This window comes from Pituophis catenifer, unplaced genomic scaffold (assembly GCF_029215685.1).
Source record: "Pituophis catenifer annectens isolate HBS135680 unplaced genomic scaffold, rPitCat1.0.hap2 SCAF_6, whole genome shotgun sequence".
Classification (NCBI taxonomy): Eukaryota; Metazoa; Chordata; class Lepidosauria; order Squamata; family Colubridae; genus Pituophis; species Pituophis catenifer.
Genome location: NW_027256886.1, coordinates 20942851 through 20956756, shown reverse-complemented (window position 1 = coordinate 20956756; position 13906 = coordinate 20942851).

Below are 13906 nucleotides of genomic sequence, written 5' to 3'. Positions count from 1 at the left end.
ATCCAGGCCCAAGTAGGTAGTATTAGACGCAAATAGTTCCAAAACAAACAGACTTTATTAGAACAGCTGAGAATTAACTCATTCTCAGCGTAGTCCAAACTAAATTAAAACAAATTCTTCTTAACACAAATTCTTCAGTCAAATCACCAACTTTGGTATACTTAGGCAAACTGCCAAAGGCTTCTCTTGGCAAAAGTTCAGAAGCAGAAACGCCAGCAAGAGATAAGTGCAGCAAGACAAGAACAAGTCTATCAAAGTTGTTTTCCAACAAAGAGCCCAAGAGTCGTAGCTGGTCTTTTAAGCCTTATGGGAGGGGTCAATCATCTCTTGGTCCTACTCCTGAGTCGTCCTCTTTGCTGTAGCTGCTCTTGCCTTCTGGTAGCTCTTCTCATACGTGCACTAGGAACAGGCTCCTCCTGTTCCTCTGCCTCTCTACTGTCAGCCTCTGGAGGCTCCATAGTCCACATATCACTCCCCAATGGCCCTGGCCCCATCTCTGCCTCCGACGCAGACCCTCATCCAGGCCTTCCCCAGCCTCCAGGACTGGCCCCTGTTCTTTCTCAGCCTCATTGCTGTCCGACTCCACTACCAGCTCTGCAGGTTGCTGGCAGACCACAACAGTGATGACATCTGGGTGGGTGGACGGAGCCTCCCACTGCCACTGCTACCGGTTCTCCCGAACCGGATAGAACTGGCTGAATATCACCAGTGATTTATGACCAAGTTACTTGAAGAACTTTTCTTTGGAAAATGTCTTTTCCAAGCATTTAAACCCATCAATCCAATCCAAGAGACTGGGCATGCTGCAGATCCTATCAGACAAAGAATGTCGATTAGCGGGAACTAGAAGGTAGCTTTTCCTGCTGTAGCCCTCACCTTATGGAATATTCTCCCCTTGAAGATTAGAATGGCCCCAAACCTTTTGGCGTTTTGCAAAGCTTTAAAAGCTTGGTTATGTATCTGGGCCAAGGTCCCTATTGCTTGGCTTTACTATTACACATCACGACTACTGTTGATACTTATTTGTTTTGTGAATGTTTCTATTGTTTAATGTTTTTAAAAAATATTTTGGTTTATAATTTTAGAATTATAAACTGCCCAGGATGACTTGCTGAAGTTGGGAAGCTATAGAAATTACATAAATAAACAATTAAATTTTTTTCAAATACTTACTATTCTGCTATGATACTGACCTAGTCTAACAGATTTGGTCAGACATTTTTATAGCTGCATTATTAAAAAAAGAATTGATTTGTTCCAAATCTTAGCAAAAAATGTGTACCACCTTCCTTTAAACACTTATTTGGTATGTGAAATAAACAGCCACATTTTTGTGTGTGTGTGTGTATGTGTGTGTGTGTGTGTGTGTGTGTGTGTGTGTGTGTGTGTAAAAGAGCCCAACACTTCCAATATGTCTCAGCTAGGGAGATGGTTGGGCTAAGTTTGGCAGTCCCAAAACTTAGCAAATCTCCTAAAAAGGATTGCTACAATTGGGTTGGATCAGTTATATATCTTATTATATAAGGCTTTGCATATTGATATTAGTACTTCCTTTTTTAATTGCCTTCAGGATTAATTAGATTATTGAAAGTGTTGGGCTGAAAACTTGAAAAAGTATGTCAAATATACTGCATCTGTCAGTGTTCCAGAAAACCCCAACTCCGAGTAAAGACGCGGAAGCAAGCATTTTCCAAAGTTCTCTTTACTAGACTAGGTAAACTGGCACATCTGGGAAAATCTAAATCTGCAAGGTCTGGGTTTTCCCTCAGTAAGTCAAAACCTCCAAAACCATCCCCTCACTCCCCAGTCAATCACATGCTCCAATCAACGTCCATCCCATCTCGATTCAGCCCCCTGACCACTCCTTCTCCAGATGCTGGATCGCCCTGACCTTGACCAACAGGAAGAATGCTATTATGTCTACTAACAACCTCTCTCCTTAATCCCCCCTCCTACTTTTCCACACACGAGAAGGTGGCAGCATTGGAGCTTCCGGCCTAATATGGCTTCCAAAGCTGACAGCATCACTCACAGGTCCAATATACAAATTCCTGTAGTGGTGGGTTTTGTTTTCAAAGCCTATTAGCAAAATTCTAATACAAAATATCTCAATTTTCATGAAATTATATGCCAAAACATCTAGAACTATTTTTTGATAGTCCTTACCAGCCCAGAATCCTGTGGATATAAAGTATATTAATTCAGATCAACACGATCAAATACTCTGAGCTCATTTGTCATCATACTGTCTATGTATCTAATTTGTAGAAAGATGAACTAAAGAAACTTTTTGTAAGTTCTGTTTAGTCATTATGTTCATGTTTAGTACTGAACAAGTGAAGACCCAAGTGCATTAGTATAGCATGATGCTCCAATTTAGGAAGTGATCAGGTCCATTGTGACATGGGGAAATTATTCATGAATGAACAAGCATAAGCTTGCGGTATTGTGGAAGCTGGTTCAAGGTTGAAATATCTAAGCGAGCTTTAGAATGAGCATATATGTGTCACCTTTTTATTCATGATTAATTGTAGTATTGCCCAAGAGAAACCCATTATAATTTCCCCTCCAGTAAAATAGGGGGAAAATAGACAAAAAAACAAACAAACCCAGAGCTTCTTAATATGCTTGTTTTTAATTAAAACATATTTCAATTAAAATAGCAAAACTCTTTCTGCCAGATGGTGATTCTAATTTATTCTAGTGTGATAGATGCAACATGATTCTTTTCTGATTAGATTAGGTTTATTGGATATACATTGCTTTGCATTTGTTACAGACAAATGATTTGACAAATTATTCCTTTTAAATGAAAGAAATATCTGGTAGCAAGGAGGGGTTCTCTAAAGTGATCCCTCGGGTCACATGTATGAGTTATACATCTCCCTATAGCAGATATCAGGAATCTTCTAGAACTGAGAATTTGGAGTGGAAACTTCTTTGCACCAGTATGTACAACTGTTCCCATTCTTTTCTCTTCATAGTGAGTATTACATTAGCAGCAACATTAGGAACAAGCTTAATCTTTGCTAAGGCAAATTTTCTTCTTTGGATTCTTGTCTTGAGTTACTCAATTAATTTAGCTTCTTTAAAGCATCTAGGTCTAGTAACTTCCAGCAATGCCAGCAAATGGTGCTGGTCATCCTTCTAAGTCTTCATCTTTTCAGTAGTAAACCTAGAAGTGGGGTGGATCACTGGCTTACTGATGCTGGAGATGGTCTCTCCGCCAACGGTTTGAGTCCTAGCACTGCATGTTAGGGTGAGCGCTTATCACTTGCCTCAGCTTCTGTCCACCTAATAGTTTGAAAGCATGTTCTATGCAAGTAGAAAAATAGGTACCACTTCAGTGGGGAGATAAGTTGGTACTCCATGCAGGCAGTTAGATTCCTACTGGCTCTGAACCTTCCCAGCTATGGCACCCATTTGCAAAGTGGCTCCAGGAAGGGAGGGGCCTTGGATGACGCTACAGGAGGAACTGCTTATCTTTCTGTTTGGTGCAAAACCAGCTTGCCCTCCTGTAATGCATCTTGGGAACCTTTCTTACAATAGACCTTTTAAAGTGGCAGCCAATCTACTACTCTGCAGTAGCAGTGTGGTCTCCTAGCAAATATGACAATGACATTCACTAATAATAAATACTAATAGTAGTAAACCTTATTTTACTTATTTATTTACAAACATTTTATACCTAACTGAACCAAAGGCTTATACTTATACTAAGTAGTTAAACATTCAGAAACTTCAGAAGCTTCCAAGGCTTTTCTATGGTAGACTCTATCTGATATGATAGAACCATAAATCAAAAAGTAGTATTTTGCATATCTGCTTTTTTCAAAAGAAATGCAACCTGATCAAAAATAGGTTAAATTTCCATAGAGCCAGAAGGTCTCTGTAGCAACAGTAACTGTGCCTTGATGGAATTCAGTCTAATTCCATTCCATCTAGTCCCCTGTATTAGAGGACTCTGGCCCACTACTAACCCTAACCCTGTTGGAAACCGAGTCATGCAAGTGGTAGGTGACCACGTGAAACCATCCCTGCCTACTACGGGTCTGCGGAGCCAGAAATGTTTGGGATTGCTGCCCCATATTGTTCAGATTCAGTCTTCCATCACATCTCTTGTTTGGGGTGGGATATAGCTGTTAGAGAGGGCTGTAAAGCATTATGAAGCAGTATAGAAGTCTAAATAATAATAATAATAATAATAATAATAATAATAATAATAATAACAACAACAACAACAACAACAACAACAACAACAACAACAACAACAATAATAAAGCTGTGCATCATCTGCAGACTGATATACTTAATTCCCAAACACTGGATAAACTCATTCAGTAGTTTTATAAATTAATAAGAATGGAGGAGTGGGCAATAAATTGGCACCTATGAGGGTTACTCCTTCCTTGTGATATATCTACTGAGCCGTGTTGGTGTAGTGCTCAGAATGCAGTATTTTTTATATATAAAGTTTATTGTCATTGTACGTATATACACAGTAAAGCCATACAACGAAATTCACATAACACCCAGAGACAAAGCCCAACACACATGACAATCCCCAAACACACTCCAACCCACCAAAAATTCCCCATCCCTAAACCACCCAGGCATCCACACAGCAGACCAAGTAATGCTGACTGATGGTAGCCCTTTAGTTCATTGTTGAGTGCAATTATGACTCTGGGATAAAAGTATTGCAGGCTACCTCACTGCCAGCAGTTCGAGTTTGGTGGATTCTGCCTTCCATCCTTCCAAGGTTGGTAAAATGAGGACGGAGATTGTTGGGGACAATATGCTGACTTTGTAAACCACTTAGAGAGGGCGGTAAAGCACTATGAAGCATTACATAAGTCTAAGTGCTATTGCTATTTAAGGGCATTTTGTGAACTCTTCCCCACATTTTCAGAGATTTAGAAATGCTTTTGCCAGTTGTTCCTTAGCCCACAACTCTGCAATGTCTTGATTGTTATGCTATCAGCTGAGTCAGATCCATCTCAAGTAAAATACTGCCTCAAAAGAGAGAAACTTTTCCATTGAAAAAGCATGGACAAGAACCCTACATGTGTATAGAATTATTACTACCAAACCTGATATTGGTAAAAGAAATTATAGAATTATTGTGTTATATAGAAAAATCCAAACTTGTTGGTTATAACTCTGCCAAGAATTTTATGCAGGAACAATTAGACTCCAGCACTGTTTGCAATGCTAGGCCAATCTCTGCATTCAGGTAGCATTGGAAGACATGAGATGTAATAGATCTAATTACCCTAAACTGCCAACACTTTTGTAAGTAAGATTGTTAACTACCCCTTTACATACTAGTTTATTTCCTAATAATAAAGTTTTCTAACTATCACAATTTACATTTCAAAGTAGCAATAAACTATGAATTCTAGTGCAAAACATTAGCATAAAACTATTCAGCATTGTACATGCTATTAAAAGTGCCAGGAAGAAATCCACGACTCTCGCTTTTCCATCTGGCAGCCTCTTCCAAGCCTAAAAATTTGCATAAGTATGTTATGTTTATGAAATATAAACCCTTTACATTGTATTCCAAATTGATTACTTATTCAAAATTTAATAAGCCAAGGAACTGTGAAATTGCAAAACCGACTGCTTCTATGGTTTCCAACCATCTCGGGAAATATTTGCCAAACTATCATTCATGTTAATGTTTGATTTTTTGAAAAATGCCAGATAAAAGCAATGAATTAAAAACATGTATTAATGACTAAAGTGGTACAGACTTTGCTGCTGCTAATGGCAAATTTGATATTTAACCAGACTTTATCAGATTTGTGAGTGAACAGATTACAGAATGGATGTGAAAAGCTATGAAAATTGCAACGTGTTTTGTATTTAAATCTGATTTTGCCAGTGAGCAGATCTGGCCTCCATCCAGAAGACTGTTCCCTAATTTGGCATTTTCTAGGCAGACTTGGTACTGGGCAGCTTTCATAGAGACAGTCCAACCAAAAGGACATAAATGCCAAATGTGTTGTGCTTCTTTAAATTTCCTAACATCTGCCCACTGATACAATTGTGTTGCTCTAATCATTGACATACAGTTACTTAAATTCATTTTGAATGATGAGCAGTGAATTTTATTTTGATTTTATTTTGATTTTATTAGATTTATATACTGCCCTACTCCCGAAGGACTCAGGGCGGTGAACAGCCAAAAAATAAAACACATAGATTACAAAATTTAAAAGACAGTATAAAACCACATTAAATAATTTGGCCCGGGACAAATTTAAAACACCCCCAATGGTTAAGACAAATTTAAAATTTATAATTTAAAAAGGGAAAAGTTAGGCCAGGCCAGCCTGTTGAAATAGAAAGGTCTTGAGGGCGCGGCGGAAGGTGCGTAGATCCGGGATCCTCCGTATCTCCAGAATAAAACCTTGATCCACCCAGTTTTAATCAACTATAGGTAATCCTCAATTTATGAACACAACTGGTGCCAGAATTTCCATTGCTAGGCAAGACAATTATTAAGTAGTGGTGCCTGATTTTTTTCCCCATGGCTGTTAAGCAAACCACTGCAGTTGTTAAGTGAATCACATGGTTGTTAAATGAATCCAGCTCTCTGGAAACTGGTTGGAAAGGTCATAAATGGTAATCACATGACCATGGGATCTTGCAACAGTCATAAATAAGTTGCCAAGAGTCCAAATTTTGATCACGTGATCAGGAGGATGCTGTGATGGTCGTAAGTTTGAAGACTGGTCATAAGTCATTTTTTTCAGTGCCGTAACTTCAAACAGTTGCTAAATGAATAGTTGTAAATCAAGGATTACCTGTATTGTAGGCATTACTGCATTGGGCTCTATGATTTACTTTAGAGATTATCTATAGAATCTGTTATTAAAAAGCTAGGTTTTTGGTTAGAATACCTTATTTAGTAGATATCTAGATATTACAGTTCCCAACATGTTTTTATCACTTAATAGTGATGCGAGTCACAGATTTCCCAAGCCTGAATTATTTAAAGTTCATGTATACAATAAGGAAGACAGTCAGTGGCAATGTTATAAATAATCAGAAAAAATATCATGCAAACCTGAACATAAATAGGTTTAACCCAAGTCACACAAGGCGGTTATGAATTGAGGATAGAGATAGTATCCTTTTTAATTAGTAAAGACTAGCCTGAAGGGTAAATTACAAGAGACAAAATAAAAATTGACAAAGAATTAATTCCAGGTTTCTCCACAGGTGAATTTGTTAAGCTTTTATAAACATTGTGGAATATAGTAGTATACAATATTATAATACAAAAAAATTCCCGGAACAGATTTCCTTGGTTTTATTTGGCCTGACTTTAGACTCTATTAATAAATACCTTTCTCTGTTCAAATTCTTTTCTGTTCTCAGCATACGGAGAAAATAACCATTCTGGGCTCTGAAATACTGTTTTTATACTTAATATGTGTTTGCTGTTTTGATCAAAATCCCATCCAACCTGCGGCAGAATAAAACATTCAAATAGGAGCCAATATATTGCTGAGAAAATAATAAAAGATATGGATAGATATCAGTGGTGAAATCTAAACTTTGTTACTACCGGTTCTGTGGGCGTGGCTTGGGGGGGGGGGTAATGTGACTGGCTGGGCATGGCCAATTTTTTTTTTTTACTTTTAAAACCATTTTTTCTACAACCTCTTCTGTGAAGAGGTTGTAAAAAAATGCTTTCAAAAGGCTCTGACGATCCCAGCTGAGTTGCCTGATTGGCAGAGACTTTTTTCTTTTAAATGCTTCTGACGATCCAAGCTGAGTTGCCTGATCATTAGAGGCATTTAAAAGAAAAAAAGTCTCTGCCGATCAGGCAACTCAGCTTGGATTGTCAGAAGCATTTAAAAGAAAAAAAGAGTTTTTTTCTTTTAAAAGCTTTTGATGATCCCAGCTGAACCGCGCGATCATCAGAGGTTTTTTTTTTACTTTTAAAAGCATTTTTTCGGCCGAAGAGGTTGTAGAAAAATGCTTTTAAAAGTAAAAAAAAAAAAGCCTCTGATGATTGTGCGGCTCAGCTGGGCATGGGAGGTGGGGTGGGCAGGGATTTTTGCTACCGGTTCTCCGAACCACCCGCCTCCATCGCTACCGGATCAGGCGATCCGGTCCGAACTGGGAGCATTTCAACCCTGGATAGATATATAGATATACACAGAGGGGGTGGGGAGAGAGAGAATACAATAAACATCAGCTAGGATAAAAAATGATGGAGGATTAAAAGTGTTTCATATTTCCATAATGTGAATATAATATTTTTAATGCAAGCAATAAAACCATTTAAAAATAAAAGTTTAAGATATAGAGTAGATATGTAATACCAATGATCATAACTGAAAGTAACACTATACAGTATATACACTGACTATCCTTGACTTATTATTCTGATGTTGAAAAGTTGGCTGATCAGAATAGTTGGCACTACTCTCAATATCTTGTCATTACACTCAGACAAAGTGTATTTTTATAAGTTACTAGCTGAATACCTGTGCTCTGCTACAAAACTATGTGATCGGGCTTGATAAATCGACACTTACAGCTTGAAAATTAATGAATAGTTACAATCGGCTTCTCCTCTCCCCTTCTCTCCCTCAGGCTTGCCCCACAGAAGCCTCCCCTATCCTATCCCACTTCTCTCCCTCAGGCTTGCTGCACAGATGCCTCTCCTATCCTATCCCCTTCTCTTCCTCAGGCTTGCCCCACAGAAGCCTCTCCTATCCTATCCCCTTCTCTCCAGAGTTATTTTCACGTTGGGAGGGGGAGTATTTTATTTATTTATTTATTATTCAAACTTCTATACCGCCCTTCTCCTTTCGGACTCAGGAGTAGAACATCTAACTCCTTAGCATCAGAGTGTGTTGATAATAATATAAGAAATACTAATGATCTGATGATCATTTCGAAAAATCCTTTCTTAGCAAGCACCTAGAAGCCAAGAGGAACATACGTGCCAAATTTCAAGTTTGTAGGCTTTAGAGTCTCTGGTTCTGGAAATTTTGTGTTCGCAGTGTGAGTGGTTTTCGCTTTTATATATATAGATAAATGAGAGCCTATTTGCTTTATATTAACATTTGTCAGTGTTTTCTGACCATCATTATTTATATTTATTTAATACAATTTAGAGGCCACGGAAATCCAGATGACTCTGGGCAGCTTGCATTTGACAAAAATTAGAATAATTTTAAAAGGCAACAGATAATAAGCATGCAGAAGGCAAATACTGTATAACAATAAAATAAACTACAGGGGTTCATGGCTACTCTGCCCTAAAGCCTGGGAGAACAGCCAAGTTTTCAAAGCCTTTTTGATCATCATCATGGCAGGAGCCCAATGGACCTGGAAAGGGTGCTGTTCCAGAAGGTAGCCACCATCGCAGAGAAGATCCTGACACTGGTGAAATGTAAAATTTGTTACTGCCGGTTCTGTGGGAGGGAATGTGACTGGGTGGGCGTGACCAAGTTTTTTTTCTTACTTTTAAAAACATTTTTTTCTACAACTTCTTCGGCCGAAGAGTTTGCAGAATAAAATGCTTTTAAAAGCCTCTGACGATCAGGCAACTCAGATGCAATCGTCAGAGGCTTTTAAAAGCCTTTGATGATCCCAGGTGAGCCACGCGATCATCAGAGGTTGTTTTTTTTTTAAAGTATTTTTTTGGCCCAAGAGGTTGAAGAAAAAATGCTTTTAAAAGTAAAAAAAAAGCCTCTGATGATTGCACGGTTCAGCTGGGCATGGGGGGGAGGCAGGGATTTTTGCTACCGGTTCTCTGAACCACCTGTCTCCATCGCTACCGGATCAGGTGATCTGGTCTGAACCGGGAGCATTTCACCCCTGGGTCCTGATATTTTACACTATTTTATAAAAGAGACCTGAATGCTTCTACTCTGCCTGATCGCTGGATGGGCAGAAACAGTCAGAGATAGGTGGCTGTTCAAATAGCCAGAATTTATACCTAATTGTAACTGAAGTCAATGGGCTTTAGAAGATGGATATTACATGAATTCCTCATTGTTTCTACCCCTGCCCCTACCCCCCCACCCCTGACCCTGCCTAAAAGCCCAAAAGCAGCCCTGGCTCCTCAAAACAGCTCTGAAAGCTGTTTCAGAGGTTAAAATATGTTTTTCAATATGTGTGTGTCAGTGGTGGGTTTCAATTTTTTTTACTACTGGTTCTATGAGCATGGCTTGGTGGTCGTGGCTTGGTGGGCGTGGCATGGGAAAGATACTATAAAATCTCCATTCCTTGCCCACTCCAGGAGAAGGTTACTACAAAATCCCCATTTCCTCCTGATCAGTTGGAATTTGGGAGGCAGAGAATAGATGGGGGCGGGGCCAGTCAGAATTTTTACTACCGGTTCTCCAAACTACTCAAAATTTCTGCTACCGGTTCTCCAGAACTGGTCAGAACCTGCTGAAACCCACCTCTGGTGTGTGTGAGATAGAGAAGGGAGAGGGAAATAAAAAAACAAGCTTTTATTTATTTGTTACATTCATATAGCCACTAGTTTTCAGCATGTGATTCTGGGCAGCTAGCAATTAAATATAGAATAAAAACTATGGACAAAGTTATAAGTAATATAAATAGCATCTGAACAACCAACTTGCAACGCTAACACTCATCCCAGTTTACACAACCAAGAAATGGGCCCATTAGGGCCCAATCTCAACAGTACAACCAGGTCTTTAAGGCTTTGTAAAAAGCCATCTCATAATAGTCACTGCATTCTGGAACTTTTCCTTATATTTAAGGATTTCAAACATAATCCAGGGTTATATTATGTAAGGTAGACAGTTACATAAATATTTTAAATAAATAATTAGAAATAGTGGCCCATGGGAGGATTTATTCTAAATCAAATGAATCAGGATCGCTCTGAACAAAAAAGGATTGCTTGGAGTCACCGTTTGAATTAAGTTGACCCAAAAGTTGCTTTAGAACAGGTTGGGGGGTGGGGAGGTGTCCAACCTTGGTATCTTTAAGACTTGTGGACTTCAATTCCCTTCAACTATGGCTGGCTGGGGAATTCTGAGAGTTGAAGTTTACAAGTCATAAAGTTGCCAAGGTTGGACACTCCTGCTTTACTCAAACATGAAAGCCATGTTGTTAGTCTGAAATCAATGTTTGTTTTTTAAAATCTAAATTTGACCTTTCTCTGTCTCTGTTCAGTGGGAAGATACAGAATTAAAAGAATGAACAATTTCCTGAAACTTAAATCCAAGGCAAAGTCTGATGAACAATAAATCACAGAGATAATACACATTCTCCTGTGGAGTTTAAAGAACTATACTTGTAGTTCCCAATAATTAAAATGAGCAATTAAAGCAATTACATTCATCTTTGTTTATAGTACTCCCGTCTGACTACGAAGGAATATAGAACGTGCTCGAAATTATAACTTACATATAGAAATAAAAATTTAAACAAATTTCTATTGCTGTTCCTTAAATAATTTATTATTATTATTTGTAATTTGTATTATTACAGCTTTGCACAACACTGTACAGTGTATTTTGAGGATAAAAGCATACAAATTCAATGCAACTTCAATGCAACAGTTTTGGGAATTCAGTCTGAAGGCGTGCTCTGGTCAGATTTCTCTGGGTGACTTTATGTTTTTAAGACCTTATAGCAGTGATGGCTATAAGGTCTTTTGCCGTCACATGCCAAAAGCGGGGGGAGCGGGATTTGTGCATGTGCATGGCCACACCCATAATTCAATGTGCCCCCCCCCGCACATGCATGCATGACCCCCCCTGCACTCCTCCCTCTTTTGGCATGCAATGGCATGGTCGGCCCAGTAGGCCCATTTTTCGCTCTCACCAGACTCCAGAGGCTTTCTTGGAGCCTGATGAGGGCGAAAACAGCTTTCCCACCCTCCCAGAGGCCCTCCGGAAGCCAGAAATGGCCTGTTTCCCCGACTTCCAGTGGGCCCAGAAGGTCCATTTTTCACCCTCCCCAGGCTCCAGAGGCTTTTTAGTAGCCTGGGTAGGGCGAAAACTGCCTCCCCCACCCCCACGGAGGTCAGAAACAGCCTGTTTCCCAACTTCTGGTGGGCACAGAAGGGCGAAAAATCAGGTGGCTGGTTCACACATACATGCTGGAGCTGAGCTAGGGCAACGTTCACGTGCCCACAGATACGGCTCCGCATGCCACCTGTGGCATGCATGCCATAGGTTCGCAATCACGGCCTTATAGTATAAACAGGGCACTTAAGTAAAAAGTATGCTTATCCCTTATTACTTGTCATATCTACTAGATAGGAAGTAAGCAACTAATGCCAAGCGATTATAAATTCCCAAGAAAAATGAAATCCCCAGACTCGTTAAAAAGATCCATATTCCACAAAATTGGACCTAGCATAACTAAATAATTATAGAGCAATGATTTACTGCAATGTGTTACATGTGGGGTGGTCATAAAGGTGATTTGGAAGCGTTAGTTCATACAAAATACTGCAACAAAAATAGATCAATGATGCTGATATATTTTACTTGTTTTGAATGAAAGTTATTGTTTATTGTTTGTTTATTATATATTTGATTTATTTGCTGCATTTTATCACCACTTGTCCCAAGAACTCATGGCAGTTTGTTTTATTACATATTTTATCTGTATATTCTGTATATATCTTATACAAGATTCTCATTATGTCATGCTGTTCTTGTTTAATGTTAATGTATACTATTGGGAAGCAATATGTACTGCACCAGTTCTAAAGGAATATATGAAAAAAAATCAGGGCTCTGATAGAAAAACATTTTATTTTAATAGAACTGAATTGTGATTTGAGCTAGTTTTAGTAACTTTCAAAGTTAACATGAATTTTTTATTAGTGTTACAATGTTTTACTCAAATTCAGAACATATTAAAGGTCAATAGTCTTATTATTTTGCTTTATTTGATGATGGCATTTTGTCTCTTGATTAAAGCAATCCAATGGTAAAGGAATGATTGCCAAGGATAAGTCATTTGGAAAGGGCAAAGTTTTGATTGGGTTACTAATAGTAATATTAGTAATAGTAAAAACCTGATGAAAGCTTGGTAGTACAGTGGTTTAATGCACCCTGTTATTAACACAGCTGCCTGCAATTACTGCAGGTTCGAATCTTACCAGGCTCAAGGTTGACTCAGCCTTCCATCCTTTCTAAGGTAGGTTAAATGAGGACCCAGTTTGTGGGGACAATAAGCTGACTTTGTATAAATATACAAAAGTATGAAGGCTATTGCTTAACGCATTGTAAGCCGCCCTGAGTCTCCGGAGAAGGGCGGCATATAAATTAAAGGAAAAAAAAAAGAATACTGATTAAGAATCATAAGATGAAAAACATTATAAAATTGGTTTGACAAACCATCAGCATAATGTAGGTTTTAACTAGGGGAGCTTTTGAGTCTGTGTGTCCAGAATTAATTTCTGGAGACTGAATAGTTTAGTTGTTGCAGTTTTCTTGGCAAGACTTTCAGAAGTACTTTGCCATTGCGTCCTTCCTAGGGCTGAGAGAGAGTGTGTGTGACTTTCCCAGATATAATCAACAATCAATTGGAATCCAGAATCACAGTAACGAACTGACTCTACTATATAACCAACAATTTGGTTGTATCGCGGCAATCAAGAATAATAGTGGCAGATTAAATTTAAAATATGAAGCATAACACTTGACCAATTCATCTGATGTCTATAAATGTGTTGAGACAAAAGTAAGGGTACTTTTTTAGATGATAAGAATACTTCTAAAGAATTTTTCCTTTCTTAACTCAGTTGGCATCTGCATTTGCACCTGAAACTTAACTAAATAATTTTAAATTATTAGGACCTTTAAAAACAAAGAAAAGGCACCAAACCAAACCAAGAGTAATAGATATAATATTTTGTTTATGCTTCGATATG